Below are 13223 nucleotides of genomic sequence, written 5' to 3' on the forward strand. Positions count from 1 at the left end.
ACACAGTGATGTCACAGTACAGGGATAATACACACAGTGATGTCACAGTACAGGGATAATACACACAGCGATGTCACAGTACAGGGATAATACACACAGTGATGTCAAAGTACAGGGATAATACACACAGTGATGTCACAGCACAGGGATAATACACACAGTGATGTCACAGTACAGGGATAATACACACAGTGATGTCACAGTACAGGGATAATACACACAGTGATGTCACAGTACAGGGATAATACACACAGTGATGTGACAGTACAGAGATAATAAACAGTGATGTCACAGTACAGGGATAATGCACACAATGATGTCACAGTACGATGATAATGCACACAGTGACATCACAGTAAGGTGATAATGCACACAGAGTTGTCACAGTATATAACATATATGGTGGTTATTACAGCTATTACAGGATTGTTGCCCCATCTTCCCAATTTTCGCCAACAGCGGCTGTAATCCCCGAGTCTCCGCACTGTGTGGTGTTTTGTCTTGGATTATAATCCCTCTCTCCATTCCCAGACAGGCGCTTGCACTGTTTTGCATGTTTCGTCATGGCAGCCTGTAATTGCTCAATGTCTCACCTTGTTCCTATACAATGTGTGGTGGAGACTTGTCCTCAGGTGTTTCATCATACTGAGCGAGCGGAGCCGGAGACCACATCAGGTTCTACATCTGCGGCTCCAACTGCCCTGAGACAAAGTCATTAGGTAAAGCCACTAAATGTCTATAAGCTACGGAGACAGTAAATGGTAATCTCTCGTTGTAAGCTTAAAAATAGACGGTCACAGGCCGAGCCTCATATGTGTGTGCAACGATTAGTGTATCACATTCCATGGCTTATAATCTTAGCTGGGAACCTGGAAAGTTCATGTCACAATCGGTAAGAGGATTTGCAGCGCAAGGTAATAAGTTTATAATGTACATCGCTAAAGTCTACGGAAAAAGTAATCACTGTGTACATACATTACATTACTGATCCTGAGTTCCATCCTGTATTATACTCCAGAGCTGCACTCACTATTCTGCTGGTGCAGTCACTGTGTACATACATTACATTACTGATCCTGAGTTCCATCCTGTATTATACTCCAGAGCTACACTCACTATTCTGCTGGTGCAGTCACTGTGTACATACATTACATTACTGATCCTGAGTTACATCCTGTATTATACTCCAGAGCTGCACTCACTATTCTGCTGGTGCAGTCACTGTGTACATACATTACATTACTGATCCTGAGTTATATCCTGTATTATACTCCAGAGCGGCACTCACTATTCTGCTGGTGCAGTCACTGTGTACATACATTACATTACTGATCCTGAGTTACATCCTGTATTATACTCCAGAGCTGCACTCACTATTCTGCTGGTGCAGTCACTGTGTACATACATTACATTACTGATCCTGAGTTACATCCTGTATTATACTCCAGAGCTGCACTCACTATTCTGCTGGTGCAGTCACTGTCTACATACATTACATTACTGATCCTGAGTTACATCCTGTGTTATACTCCAGAGCTGCACTCACTATTCTGCTGGTGCAGTCACTGTGTACATACATTACATTACTGATCCTGAGTTACATCCTGTATTATACTCCAGAGCTGCACTCACTATTCTGCTGGTGCAGTCACTGTGTACATACATTACATTACTGATCCTGAGTTACATCCTGTATTATACTCCAGAGCTGCACTCACTATTCTGCTGGTGCAGTCACTGTGTACATACATTACATTACTGATCCTGAGTTACATCCTGTATTATACTCCAGAGCTGCACTCACTATTCTGCTGTTGCAGTCACTGTCTACATACATTACATTACTGATCCTGAGTTACATCCTGTATTATACTCCAGAGCTGCACTCACTATTCTGCTGGTGCAGTCACTGTGTACATACATTACATTACTGATCCTGTACTGATCCTGAGTTACCTCCTGTATTATACTCCAGAGCTGCACTCACTATTCTGTTGGTGCAGTCACTGAGTACATACATTACATTACTGATCCTGTACTGATCCTGAGTTACATCCTGTATTATACTCCAGAGCTGCACTCACTATTCTGCTGGTGCAGTCACTGTGTACATACATTACATTACTGATCCTGTACTGATCCTGAGTTACATCCTGTATTATACTCCAGAGCTGCACTCACTATTCTGCTGGTGCAGTCACTGTGTACATACATTACATTACTGATCCTGAGTTACATCCTGTATTATACTCCAGAGCTGCACTCACTATTCTGCTGGTGCAGTCACTGTGTACATACATTACATTACTGATCCTGTACTGATCCTGAGTTACCTCCTGTATTATACTCCAGAGCTGCACTCACTATTCTGTTGGTGCAGTCACTGAGTACATACATTACATTACTGATCCTGAGTTACATCCTGTATTATACTCCAGAGCTGCACTCACTATTCTGCTGGTGCAGTCACTGTGTACATACATTACATTACTGATCCTGAGTTACATCCTGTATTATACTCCAGAGCTGCACTCACTATTCTGCTGGTGCAGTCACTGTGTACATACATTACATTACTGATCCTGTACTGATCCTGAGTTACATCCTGTATTATACTCCAGAGCTGCACTCACTATTCTGTTGGTGCAGTCACTGAGTACATACATTACATTACTGATCCTGAGTTACATCCTGTATTATACACCAGAGCTGCACTCACTATTCTGCTGGTGCAGTCACTGAGTACATACATTACATTACTGATCCTGTACTGATCCTGAGTTACATCCTGTATTATATTCCAGAGCTGCACTCACTATTCTGCTGGTGCAGTCACTGAGTACATACATTACATTACTGATCCTGTACTGATCCTGAGTTACATCCTGTATTATATTCCAGAGCTGCACTCACTATTCTGCTGGTGCAGTCACTGTGTACATACATTACATTACTGATCCTGAGTTACATCCTGTATTATACTCCAGAGCTGCACTCACTATTCTGCTGGTGCAGTCACTGTGTACATACATTACATTACTGATCCTGAGTTACATCCTGTAGATCTTTTATTATAAAAATGAAAAACATAACAATAATAATAGTAGAAACATAGCAAAATTAATAACCAGAAAATAAACAATGTAATGAACTGGTCCAGCCGCTCCCTCTCCTCACACACATATTATACATATATACAGAATAATAAGAACTTACACTACAGACTTCTGGTCCGGTTACCAAAGAAAATGATAACCACATACAATAAATAAAATAAACATAAACAAAATAAACAATAGCTGACAAATATATACAAACTTTTTTTTATTTTTTAAATTAATATAAAATAAATACTAGCTATCAAATATATACAATACTAAACAAAACACCCCACACTCAAGCCCACCGTTCCCAACCCCGGCACTGACCTGAGAGCTGGTCCTGCGTCTCATGCCTATATCCAACGTCCATAGGACAGATCAGGCAGTGCCAGTTTTTCACCCAAATAACCAGTGTCCCTCAAGATTAACCCACCTCCCCCCTTTTCCCACCACCAAACCTAACACCTACACCCAAACCCATATATACAATATATACAGAAACAAACAATACAATAACCACAACTGACAAAGCCCAAGTTTGGCGCCTGCAGCCCTACATCACTGTCTACTGATCAATAAAACAAAAATCTATGGTGTCAGCAGCAGCCCACCACCAGGTGAGGAGATGACCAGACTAGGGCACACTAAAAGAAAAGCCCCTCCAGAGGAGAGCGGCCCTCCGTGTACCCAGTCTCTCATACTCCAGAGAATGCACCTTCACCAGGTCACCGAGTATGGTCCTAAACACATCGTCCACTGGGAGGATTTTCCGTTGCGTCGATACTAAGCACCGTGCGTTCCACGTCTGATACCTAACCACTGTGCTAACTAGAAATAAGGTGCAGCGGTCCCGACCACCCAGGTCTCCGAATGCTCCATAGGCCCATTCCGCATAAGAGAGACCGGCCAGCCGGGGCCAGCCAATGGAGGCGCCCACCCTGTTGTACACCTCTGTGTTAAAGGGACAACAAAGCAGGAAGTGGTCCATACTTTCTAGCATGGTACCACAATGCTCCCGAGGACAGTTCCTGTCCTCAGAGCTCCTACACTTCAGATTGTCCCTCACACACAGTTTCCCATGGAAGCAGCGCCAAGCCAATTCCCAAAACTTTGAGGGGATCCTGATAGAATTCAAAAGATGCAGACCCACCCCAAGATCCCGACTTGGGCAATCCCTGAGCGCCAGAGGCCTCTGAAAATGGGTCAACAGAACCCTTTTGTCAAGGAGCTTCCTTTGCAGAGTCCTGACCTCCCACATTCCCAGACCCCACCGGCGAATTACCTTCAGAACCACGGTAGCGTAAGCCGGGAGATGTCCATGCGGTGTGCGTAGATCCTTCACTTGCCCTCCTGTCTCCCATTCCTGGAAGAAAGGCTGAAACCATCCCCTACAGGAGAATACCCACGGAGGAGCCCTCTCTTTCCAGAGGTTTGCAATATTGATCTTAATGAAGGTATTCACAAGGAATACCACAGGGTTGACCATACCCAACCCTCCTAGTCTCCTCATACGGTAAGTAACCTCCCTCTTGACCAGGTTCAGTCTATTCCCCCATAACAATTGGAAGAACAAACTGTAGACCCGAGTCCAGAGAGGTTCCGGCAAGATGCACACACTGCCCAGATAGATCAACAAAGGGAGCAGGTAGGTTTTAATCAGGTTTACCCTTTCCCTTAGGGTCAAAGACCAACCCTTCCATTGGTTCACCTTCTGAGTGGCGATCTCTAGCCTGCTGTCCCAATTTTGTTTGGGGTAATCCACCTGGCCAAATTCGATGCCAAGAACTTTTGCAGAGACTTTGGGTCATGGAAAGGTGTCCGGGAGGTCAAAACCAGAATCTCCTCCTCCCAGCCAGAGACTCTCACACTTATCCCGGTTGATCTTGGACCCGGATGCCTCCGAGTAGCGATTTACCTCTGACATCAGTCATTCTGCCTCCCCATCAGAGGAAACAAAAACGGTGACGTCATCGGCATACGCCACCACTCTCAGAGTGGCTTCCGGTGCTGCCCGGTCCATCCCGATCCCAGCCAACGGCCCACGCTCCACCCTCCTAAGAAGTGGGTCAATCGCAAACATGTACAGCAGCGGGCTCAAGGGACATCCCTGGCGAACACCACACCCAACCTCAAAAGAGCTGCCAATCCAACCGTTCACAAGCGGGAAACTCTCTGCCCCAGCGTACAAGGTCTTAAGCCAATCAACAAACCCCCCCGCAGGCCATACCTCAGAAGGACAGACCAGAGGTACTCATGATTAACCCGATCAAAGGCTTTTGCCTGGTCCAATGACAACATGTACCCCTTCCAGTGGCCAGACCTACCCTGCTCCACCGCCTCTCGGACACAGAGTACAGCACTAATTGTACGGCGGCCCGGAACAGAGCAATGCTGGGCTCCCGAAAGGAGTCGGGGCACAAATTTCACCAGCCGATTAAACAGCACCTTTGCCAAAACCTTTCTGTCTGCATTGAGAAGCACTATGGGACGCCAATTCTCAATGCAAGATGAGTCCTTACCCTTTGACAAGATGATCAGGGCAGACCTCCTCATTGACTTTGGCAGAGTGCCCGAGGAAAGACACTCATTGAATACCTCAGTCAAGAGGGGAACCAAGGCGTCCTTAAAGGTCTTATAGAATTCAGATGTTAAGCCATCAGGATCGGGAGATTTCTTTAGGGCAAGCCCTTCAATCGCCAATTTAACTTCCTCTTCCCTGATCATCTCTGTCAAAACATCAAGAGAGGGGTCTACCCCTGGTTCGGGGACGGCTTCAGCCAGAAAAGCCGACATCTCATCCCAATCAAGATCCCTCTTCCCCAAGAGGTGCGAGTAGAAGGATCTGATGACCTCCAGGATCCCTGATCTGGATCTTTTCAGGGACCCCGCAGTGACAACCAGTCCTGTAACAACTTTACTATTCACTGACATCTTGCAGTTTCTGTAAGGGTCGGGCGAGCGGTACTTCCCATAATCCCTCTCAAAAACCAAAGATGCGTGTCTATCATACTGACACCTCATTAGCAAAGGTTTGACTCTGGAGATCTCCTCACGGCTACCTCCAGTTGAGACAAGATGCTCGAGTTTCCTCCTCAGGCCCTGATACAGGCGGTACCTGTCCAGGCTCCTGAGGCTCCAGAGCTGGCGGAAGAATATCACCACCCTTTTCTTGAACATCTCCCACCACTCTGACTTACTACTACAAAGATCCAGTAAGGGTACCTGGCTCTGAAGAAAATCCTCAAAGGACTGTCTTATCTCCGCTTCTTCCAAGAGAGACGAATTGAGCCTCCAAAAGACTCTTCCCATCCGGGGGGTCTCTGTAACATTCAGAGAAAACAAAATTAAACAGTGATCGGAGAACTCCACCTCAACAACAGATACTGCTGAAGAGACGGCTTCCTCCTTTAAATAAAACCTGTCTATCCTGGACCTACAGTTACCTCTATGATAGGTGAACCCCTCGTGGCCTAGGGTGTGCCGGATGTGGACATCCACCAGGCGAGCCTCACTAGCTATTCTATTAAGGGCGACGCTATCATAAGTCAGCTGGTCTCTGGAACCTCCTCTATTCCGGGGCCTCATGACAGTGTTAAAGTCCCCTCCAAAGACGACCTGCCGGCTCGTAAAAAGGTATTGCTTGATCCTCATAAAGAGACACTTCCGGTCCCACTTAGATTGGGGACCATAGATGTTAATGAGCCGAAGCTCCTGTCCCTTCATGAGGACATCTAATATCAGGCACCTCCCCATTTCTAACTCAATAACCCATCGGCATTCTACCGGTGCGGTAAAAAGTACCGCCACTCCGCTATACGGCTCGACCACAAGAGACCAATAGGAGGGCCTGAGTCTCCACTCCCTCTTAGCTATAAACACCTCTGCCATATTTGGCAGCCTGGTCTCTTGCAAAAAGAAAATGTCAGCTTCAACCCGGCTGAGAAAATCAAAGGCCGCAAATCTAGCCATATTTGACTTAATGCTGGCGACATTAATGGACGCCAGTGTCAAAGGAGTGGGTACCACCATCACTGGTGATTGAGTTAGATGGCTTTCTTCTTCCCACTCCCCTTATCCTCTGCCTCAGACGAGGAATCCTTCCCCCTCTTTAATGATACAAATGTAATAGAGGGGAAGGACGTAGCCTTCCTTTTGGCACTGAAGTAGTTAAAGGGAGTGTTCCTGTAGTTAAACCTCTCAGAACTGTTGGTAGGCCAAGCTAAGAAGTTAGCATCAGTGGTCCAGTCAGTAGAGAAGAGGGGGAACTTAGTGCCCTGACCAAGCCTTGAGTGTTATAGAGCTTGGTTCTGGCATAATGCCTTGTGGGCTGCAGTACCTGTAATCAGCCACAAGATGCCACTGTCCTGGGTGAAGATGTTAGGTTGAGTCTGCTAGCAGTGTTACAGACAGTGATGGGGTTAATGCTGTGTGATGACAGCCAACAGAGGGTGGGCACATTAGGAAAATCTCTGCTTAGTTTCCAGAAGCAGGAAGTGATGATTTAGTAAGAGATAGGACAGTGAACTGTACGGGCAGCCTGACTATATGGTGGCTGCTAGGGTAGACGGGAGCTCCATACCCTCAGACAGTGGGATCACCAGTGTAAAAGTCTCCCTACGCAAGAGTCCTGTTAGCCGGCCGGAGAAACTCAACAGAGGTATTGAGGACCCGGGGCACTTCTAGTCTGCAAGAAGCAGAGGAAGATAAATAGGACTCCAGGCTAAGACGTGGGGGAGATATCAGATCCGGAACACTGTTGATATTGCAGAAGAGTCTCTTGGGCTAGAGATTAGAGTCACAGAGATGCTTCACTTAAAGATGTTGCCAGCGCCTGTGAGGGAGATAATAACCTGTCGGGCCTTATCCATTATATCTGCCTGTAAATATTGTACATATTCCTCTTCCCCAAGTAAAGTCCAAGTTATGGTTAAGAACCTCGTGTCCTCTGAATTTATTGCTGCCCTGGTCCCAGAAGAGAAATGCCTGGAGACAGCCGCGATCGGATGGTTTGAAGTAAGTGGAGAGCCCCACATACACAGCCACACATCAGAGGGAGGACACGAATTGTCTGTAGGGTGCCAGAGTGAGAGGGGGCTACAGCTCGCCCACGACTACCTCGCTGGGGCACCTTACACAGACGTGTCCATTCCCACATTTTTCATTCTTTTTTCGTCCTCGTCTCCGGACTCTGGGCCAGTCCCTCCCCCCAAGGACCTTGCATCTCCAGGAGAAGGAGACTCGGCGCCCCCTGTAAGCTCCGCCGAAGCCGGAACCTCACCCTCGGCCTCCTCCTCAGAGGAAGAGATGTTATTAAGGGCTTGGAACTGGTTGGAAAGACCAACCAGAGGGGAGTCAGTTTTACCTTCCTTAGGTACCTTGGTCAGAGCGGGAGAAGATGTTTTATCTCCCTTCTCTTCTTTTTGGTGCCAAGCTTACACTTGTCCTCTAGCCACCACTTATTTTCCTCATCCATACTTTCATAATGGGAGGATTCTGAGGCAGAGTCGGTTTCCTCCCTGTGAATCCTCCTGACCTCCTCATCCAACTCATCATCCCTCGGGGCCTCAGCAGCAAGACTGGCATCCAGGACAGGGGCCGCCCCGGTAGTTTGGGGCTCGCCCCGCTCCCTCTCCTGTCTGCGCTTGTCTAGACGCCTCAGCTGGGCAGGCGTGTTTTTATTGCTTTTCTTCCCTGGCCCCTCAGCTCCCCCACCCCTGCTAGTCCCCTCCCCAGCAGAATCGGCCTCACGGCTTTCTCCCACCGGGGTCTTGACTGCATTAGCGAAGGAGCGAGGACAGCGGCTGAATGGGTGACCTAACTCACCACACAGGTGGCACCTAATCTCCACACAAGAGGCAGCAAGATGGCCGACACCCCCACACAACGCACATTTCTGCACAGTGCAGTTTGCACTGAAGTGTGTGGGGTCACCGCACCTGTGACAGAGCTTTGGTTGCCCCTGGTAGAAGACCAGGATACGATCCCAGGAATGTAGGCAACCGTACCACCTGAACGCTTAAGTTTTACCATAAACGTCCAGGCCCCTGACCAGATACCAAACTCGTTGCGGTTTTTCTTTGGCATCTCCACCACATCTCCATACTGACCAAGCCACGTCATGATGTCATAACAAGAAAGCGACTTGTTACGAGTCATCATGGTCACTTTCTTGATTTGGTTTTGGCGAGACACTGCCTGAACGGCAAAGTCTCGCCAGCTGGGCTCATTTTTTGCCAACTCATAATTCGTCCAGAAGAGCTCAAGCCCCTCTGGCCGAACAAAGCTGACATCAAACTCAGGCATGGAATAGGGATGTATCAAGGCATAGATATTAATAGCCTTGAAGCCCATCCTCAGCAGGAGCTCCACAACTTTAGACCTTGGAGGACATGCATCACTGCCCCTCCACCGAAGACGGACCACATTCCTACACACACTGCCTGGCCCGGCTGTTGGGAGGGACCACACTGTATCCCCCCCTTTTTGCTCTCGGAAGGCCATGCCTCTCTATCTAGAAGGATAGATCAACCTCTCGACCCTCTACCATTAGTGATCTCTCCCCCTTCTTTAGAGCCTCCAGAAGGCGCCGTTGCAACATGCCGTCCCCAAAGCCCGGAGACGAGGAGGAGGAGGATGCCCTATTTGCCCCGGCGGTGACACTGGCATAACTCTGGACAGGTGTTGCCACTACCGGGGGGCCAACTGGACCAGTGACTACATCAGTCCCAACAGCATCACCATTACCCACCTCCATCTCACCCTCCACCAAACCAACAACCACACCACTGGACAATGAATTGGCCTCATTCACACCAACCACCACATTCATTCCTGCTGGACCAGGATGACATTTTGACCTCAGCATCATCAGGCACAAGGGGCTCAGTCACCTCCATAGAACTGGAGGTGACCTCACCCCTGGTCTTATGTGTGCCCTCCACATCATGAGTCGGTAATTTCCGCTGTTTTGCATTTGTAGCGATGCGACGCTGATCTTTAGCATCAGGATCTTCCTGACCCCCTGACACCGGGCTGCTGCCCCCTCCCACTGAGGAGCGCACCACAGTATCGTTGCCTGATCGAACGCCCGCCACCGGGCCGCCCTCACTGTCCAGCCTCTCGGCTTATGCTCCTCTTGCTACGTCACCACTACTACAAGCAGAGATGGAGCTCTGCGCCTCACTACCGCGCTCTGTAATCTCTCTGCGCCTTTGCACCGGATCCACAGCAGAACCTGGGCTGGGCTGGGCAAAGGGGCTTATACAGCGAGCTGACCCTGCAGCCGACTCAGGGGGTACAGGGACGGGGGCATATACATAGCTTACCGCTTCCTGCAGCTTTGGCTTGTTCTTCTTAGCCTTTTTCTGGCCCCCAGGTGCCTCTCCTGGTAGATCGTCGCCAAGATGGAAATTCTGGAGGCACACTGGGGACTCCAGGAGCTTTATTTCTGCCATTAGTGCCCCTCCCTGGCTGCTGCTGTCACTGTCCTCCCCAGAGCTGGCAGAACTGCGACCAGATGTCATCTTCGCCTGTCCTGCAGGGAGCTCGCTGCACGTGGCCTGCGGGTGACTTTGCAGGCTGCCAGGTGGGGCTTTCTGCTCTCTGCCTTTGCTCATCTGCCTTTGCTCTCTGTTATCAGCCATTTCCCTGAATCGGTCTTCATTTATCAGTTTTTCCTTAAAAGGACCACTCCGCTCTCTGATGACAGCTTTCCTTAGTTCAAGTACATTAATTTCAGTTGTGAACCTCTTTACCTCCGCCTGGAGTTTAGCCTTCCTCAGTTTGGAGGCCCCCACAGCTTTGGCGCTTGTGCAGCGCAGCTCCTGCTGGAGCCTCCTGACGAGCTTACTTGCATCTTCATACTCACGGAGGTGGCTCATGACCCGGGAAGCATAGGTGGACACAGACTCTCGGGGACTTTGAATCGCCCAACCTTCCTCAGTGAGGTCGGCCTCACCTCCGTGAGCACCCAGCTTTCCTCCGGAAGGAGCACTATCATGCAAGCTGTCAGGCTTACCCTCCATGCTGGAAGCCTTGCGGCTTCTAGGAGTCTCCACAGTCCCGGGAGGAGTAGGAGCCACATTGCTGCAACTTCTGGTGGAGCGTCTCACCCCTGAGTCCTCCGATGTGCAGGTCGGTTGCTGGTTTCTCCTGCTTCCCGCCGGCCTGGTTCGGGAAGCAGAAGCCTGGGACTTGGCTCCATCACTCATCCCAGGAAACCCACTCCCTCCCTGGGTAGTAGAGAGAGCAGATCCCCAGGTGGAGAGGTGGTGGTTCTCACAACTCAGGAGAGAACAGCAGGATCTGCAGTCACCACACCCACAATCACCACAGTGAGCAACAGCTGATCAGAGTTGCACTCACTATTCTGCTCGTGCAGTCACTGTCTATGTGGCGCCCCTGCGGGTTCAGTCGCCACAGAGGTACTGCATCTCACCCAGAGGTGTGGTACCCCACTCTCAGGTAAGGAGGGAGTACTGCCCGGGACCCACCCACCTGCATCCAACACTACACCATTCCAGACCAGCAGGCAGGGCAAGATGCACTGGCTTATGCTGAGCCCTGTCCCTGGTTGGAAGTGGGGGGAACCGAGAGAGGGTGGAGGAAGTAGTGCAGGGGAGCACGTTGAGTAGGAGCATTAAAAGGGGAACCATCTTGGGAGTTCAGTTCAGTGGAATTCAGTCAGACAGCTCAGTCTGAGAGGAGAAGGAGTGGGAGCAGGAGCTCTGTAGGAGCTCTGCTCAGAGAGAGAGGAGAGAGAAGCGGGCCTAGACGGAGAGGCCCAGGAGGACAGGCAGGAAGAGGATGGGAGCAGAGGGAAGGCTCCCAGAGGAACAGAGAGGATCCTAGGGGCACGGGAAGTGGGGATGCCACCCGTGCAGCTGAATCTGCCAGGATGGGGAGGGATCAGGCCGTAGAGGGGACCGGCCCCTAACTAGTGGAGCACTACAAGGCTCAGCTAGGAACCAGAGGCTACTGTACTTTCAGGGTGCAGCTGCTCACTACCACAACTATATTGTCAAAAAGGTGGCCGCATAGGGTTCAGGGGACTGCACGTTGCCCTCCAAAATCCGAGACTACCGGCTTGGGACACTGGTTGCGAGGCGCAGGGAAGGAGGGTGAGAGGCAGCGCAGGAAGACGACCGAGGAAGGCACACAGAAAGGGATCCCGTTAAGTACTCCTGAAATACCTGGGAGATTGCTGAACCCCTGCCTTGGTGAACACAGGACGGCGTGGGAGGTTATCCTGGCGCTGGGAACCTGGAGTCTGACAACTGTGAGTAAATCTGAAGACTGCACCCCACTGTGTCCTGGAATTATTGCTGCGCCATCACCAGCCCTGCACTACACCGCACAAGCAACATCTACCTCATAACATCACTATTTCCTACCTTGGAGCTAAGCTCGGCCTGTGGAGAGCTGAACCAACTCTGCTGCATCACCACCAGCTCCAGAGGATCTGCACCGCAGCGGCGACTCCATATAGACACATACCACAGGTGGCGTCACGAACACTATATATATAAAAACTTTATTCCTTTTATTTTACTCCCCTTTTATTGACCGCCCTGGGTCACGGACCGGGTCACTGCCCCTGTGACATCCCCCAGCACCGACTGGCCCGGCTTCCGAGTACCCCACGGCCCAAGGGCGCGTCACAGTCACTGAGTACATACATTACATTACTGATCATGAGTTACCGCCTGTATTATACTACAGAGCTGCACTCTCTATTCTGCTGGTGCAGTCATTATGTACAAACATTACTAATTCTCTACTGATCCTGAATTACCTCCTGTATTATACTCCAGAGCTGCACTCACTATTCTGCTGGTGTAGTCACTGTGTACATACATTACATTACTGATCCTGAGTTACTTAATGCCCAGAAATGACAAAACTCCATCGCTGTGGACATGTTCCATCCAGGGACCCCCCCCCCAAAAAAAATGTAAATAATTGCCAGGGTCACAGAATAGCAGATCACACAACCTTCCAGCCTTTACATAGTAATTTTCCTCCTGCTGACGTCCTAGGCCCCTCTTTCATTGTCCCATAAAGTGTGATACCAACAAAAGTGTCCCCCAAACACAGTATGATACTCCCATGGTGAATTCCTCC

The 13223-nt window shown here is 49.6% G+C and overlaps 1 protein-coding gene across 1 annotated transcript in view; it reads left to right on the forward strand.

The window, feature by feature from the left end:
* Positions 1–591: 591 nt before the first annotated feature.
* The window catches only part of SRP9 (signal recognition particle 9), a 102271-nt gene continuing 89639 nt past the window's right edge, over positions 592–13223 (forward strand). Inside the window, exon 1 of the mRNA XM_073673299.1 lies at positions 592–719. The gene's annotated coding sequence lies outside the window, so the exon portion shown is untranslated. The remainder of the gene's footprint in view (positions 720–13223) is intronic.

The sequence above is a fragment of the Phyllobates terribilis genome, unplaced genomic scaffold (assembly GCF_046119375.1).
Source record: "Phyllobates terribilis strain yellow unplaced genomic scaffold, ASM4611937v1 Scaffold_3__8_contigs__length_932513732, whole genome shotgun sequence".
Classification (NCBI taxonomy): domain Eukaryota; kingdom Metazoa; phylum Chordata; class Amphibia; order Anura; family Dendrobatidae; genus Phyllobates; species Phyllobates terribilis.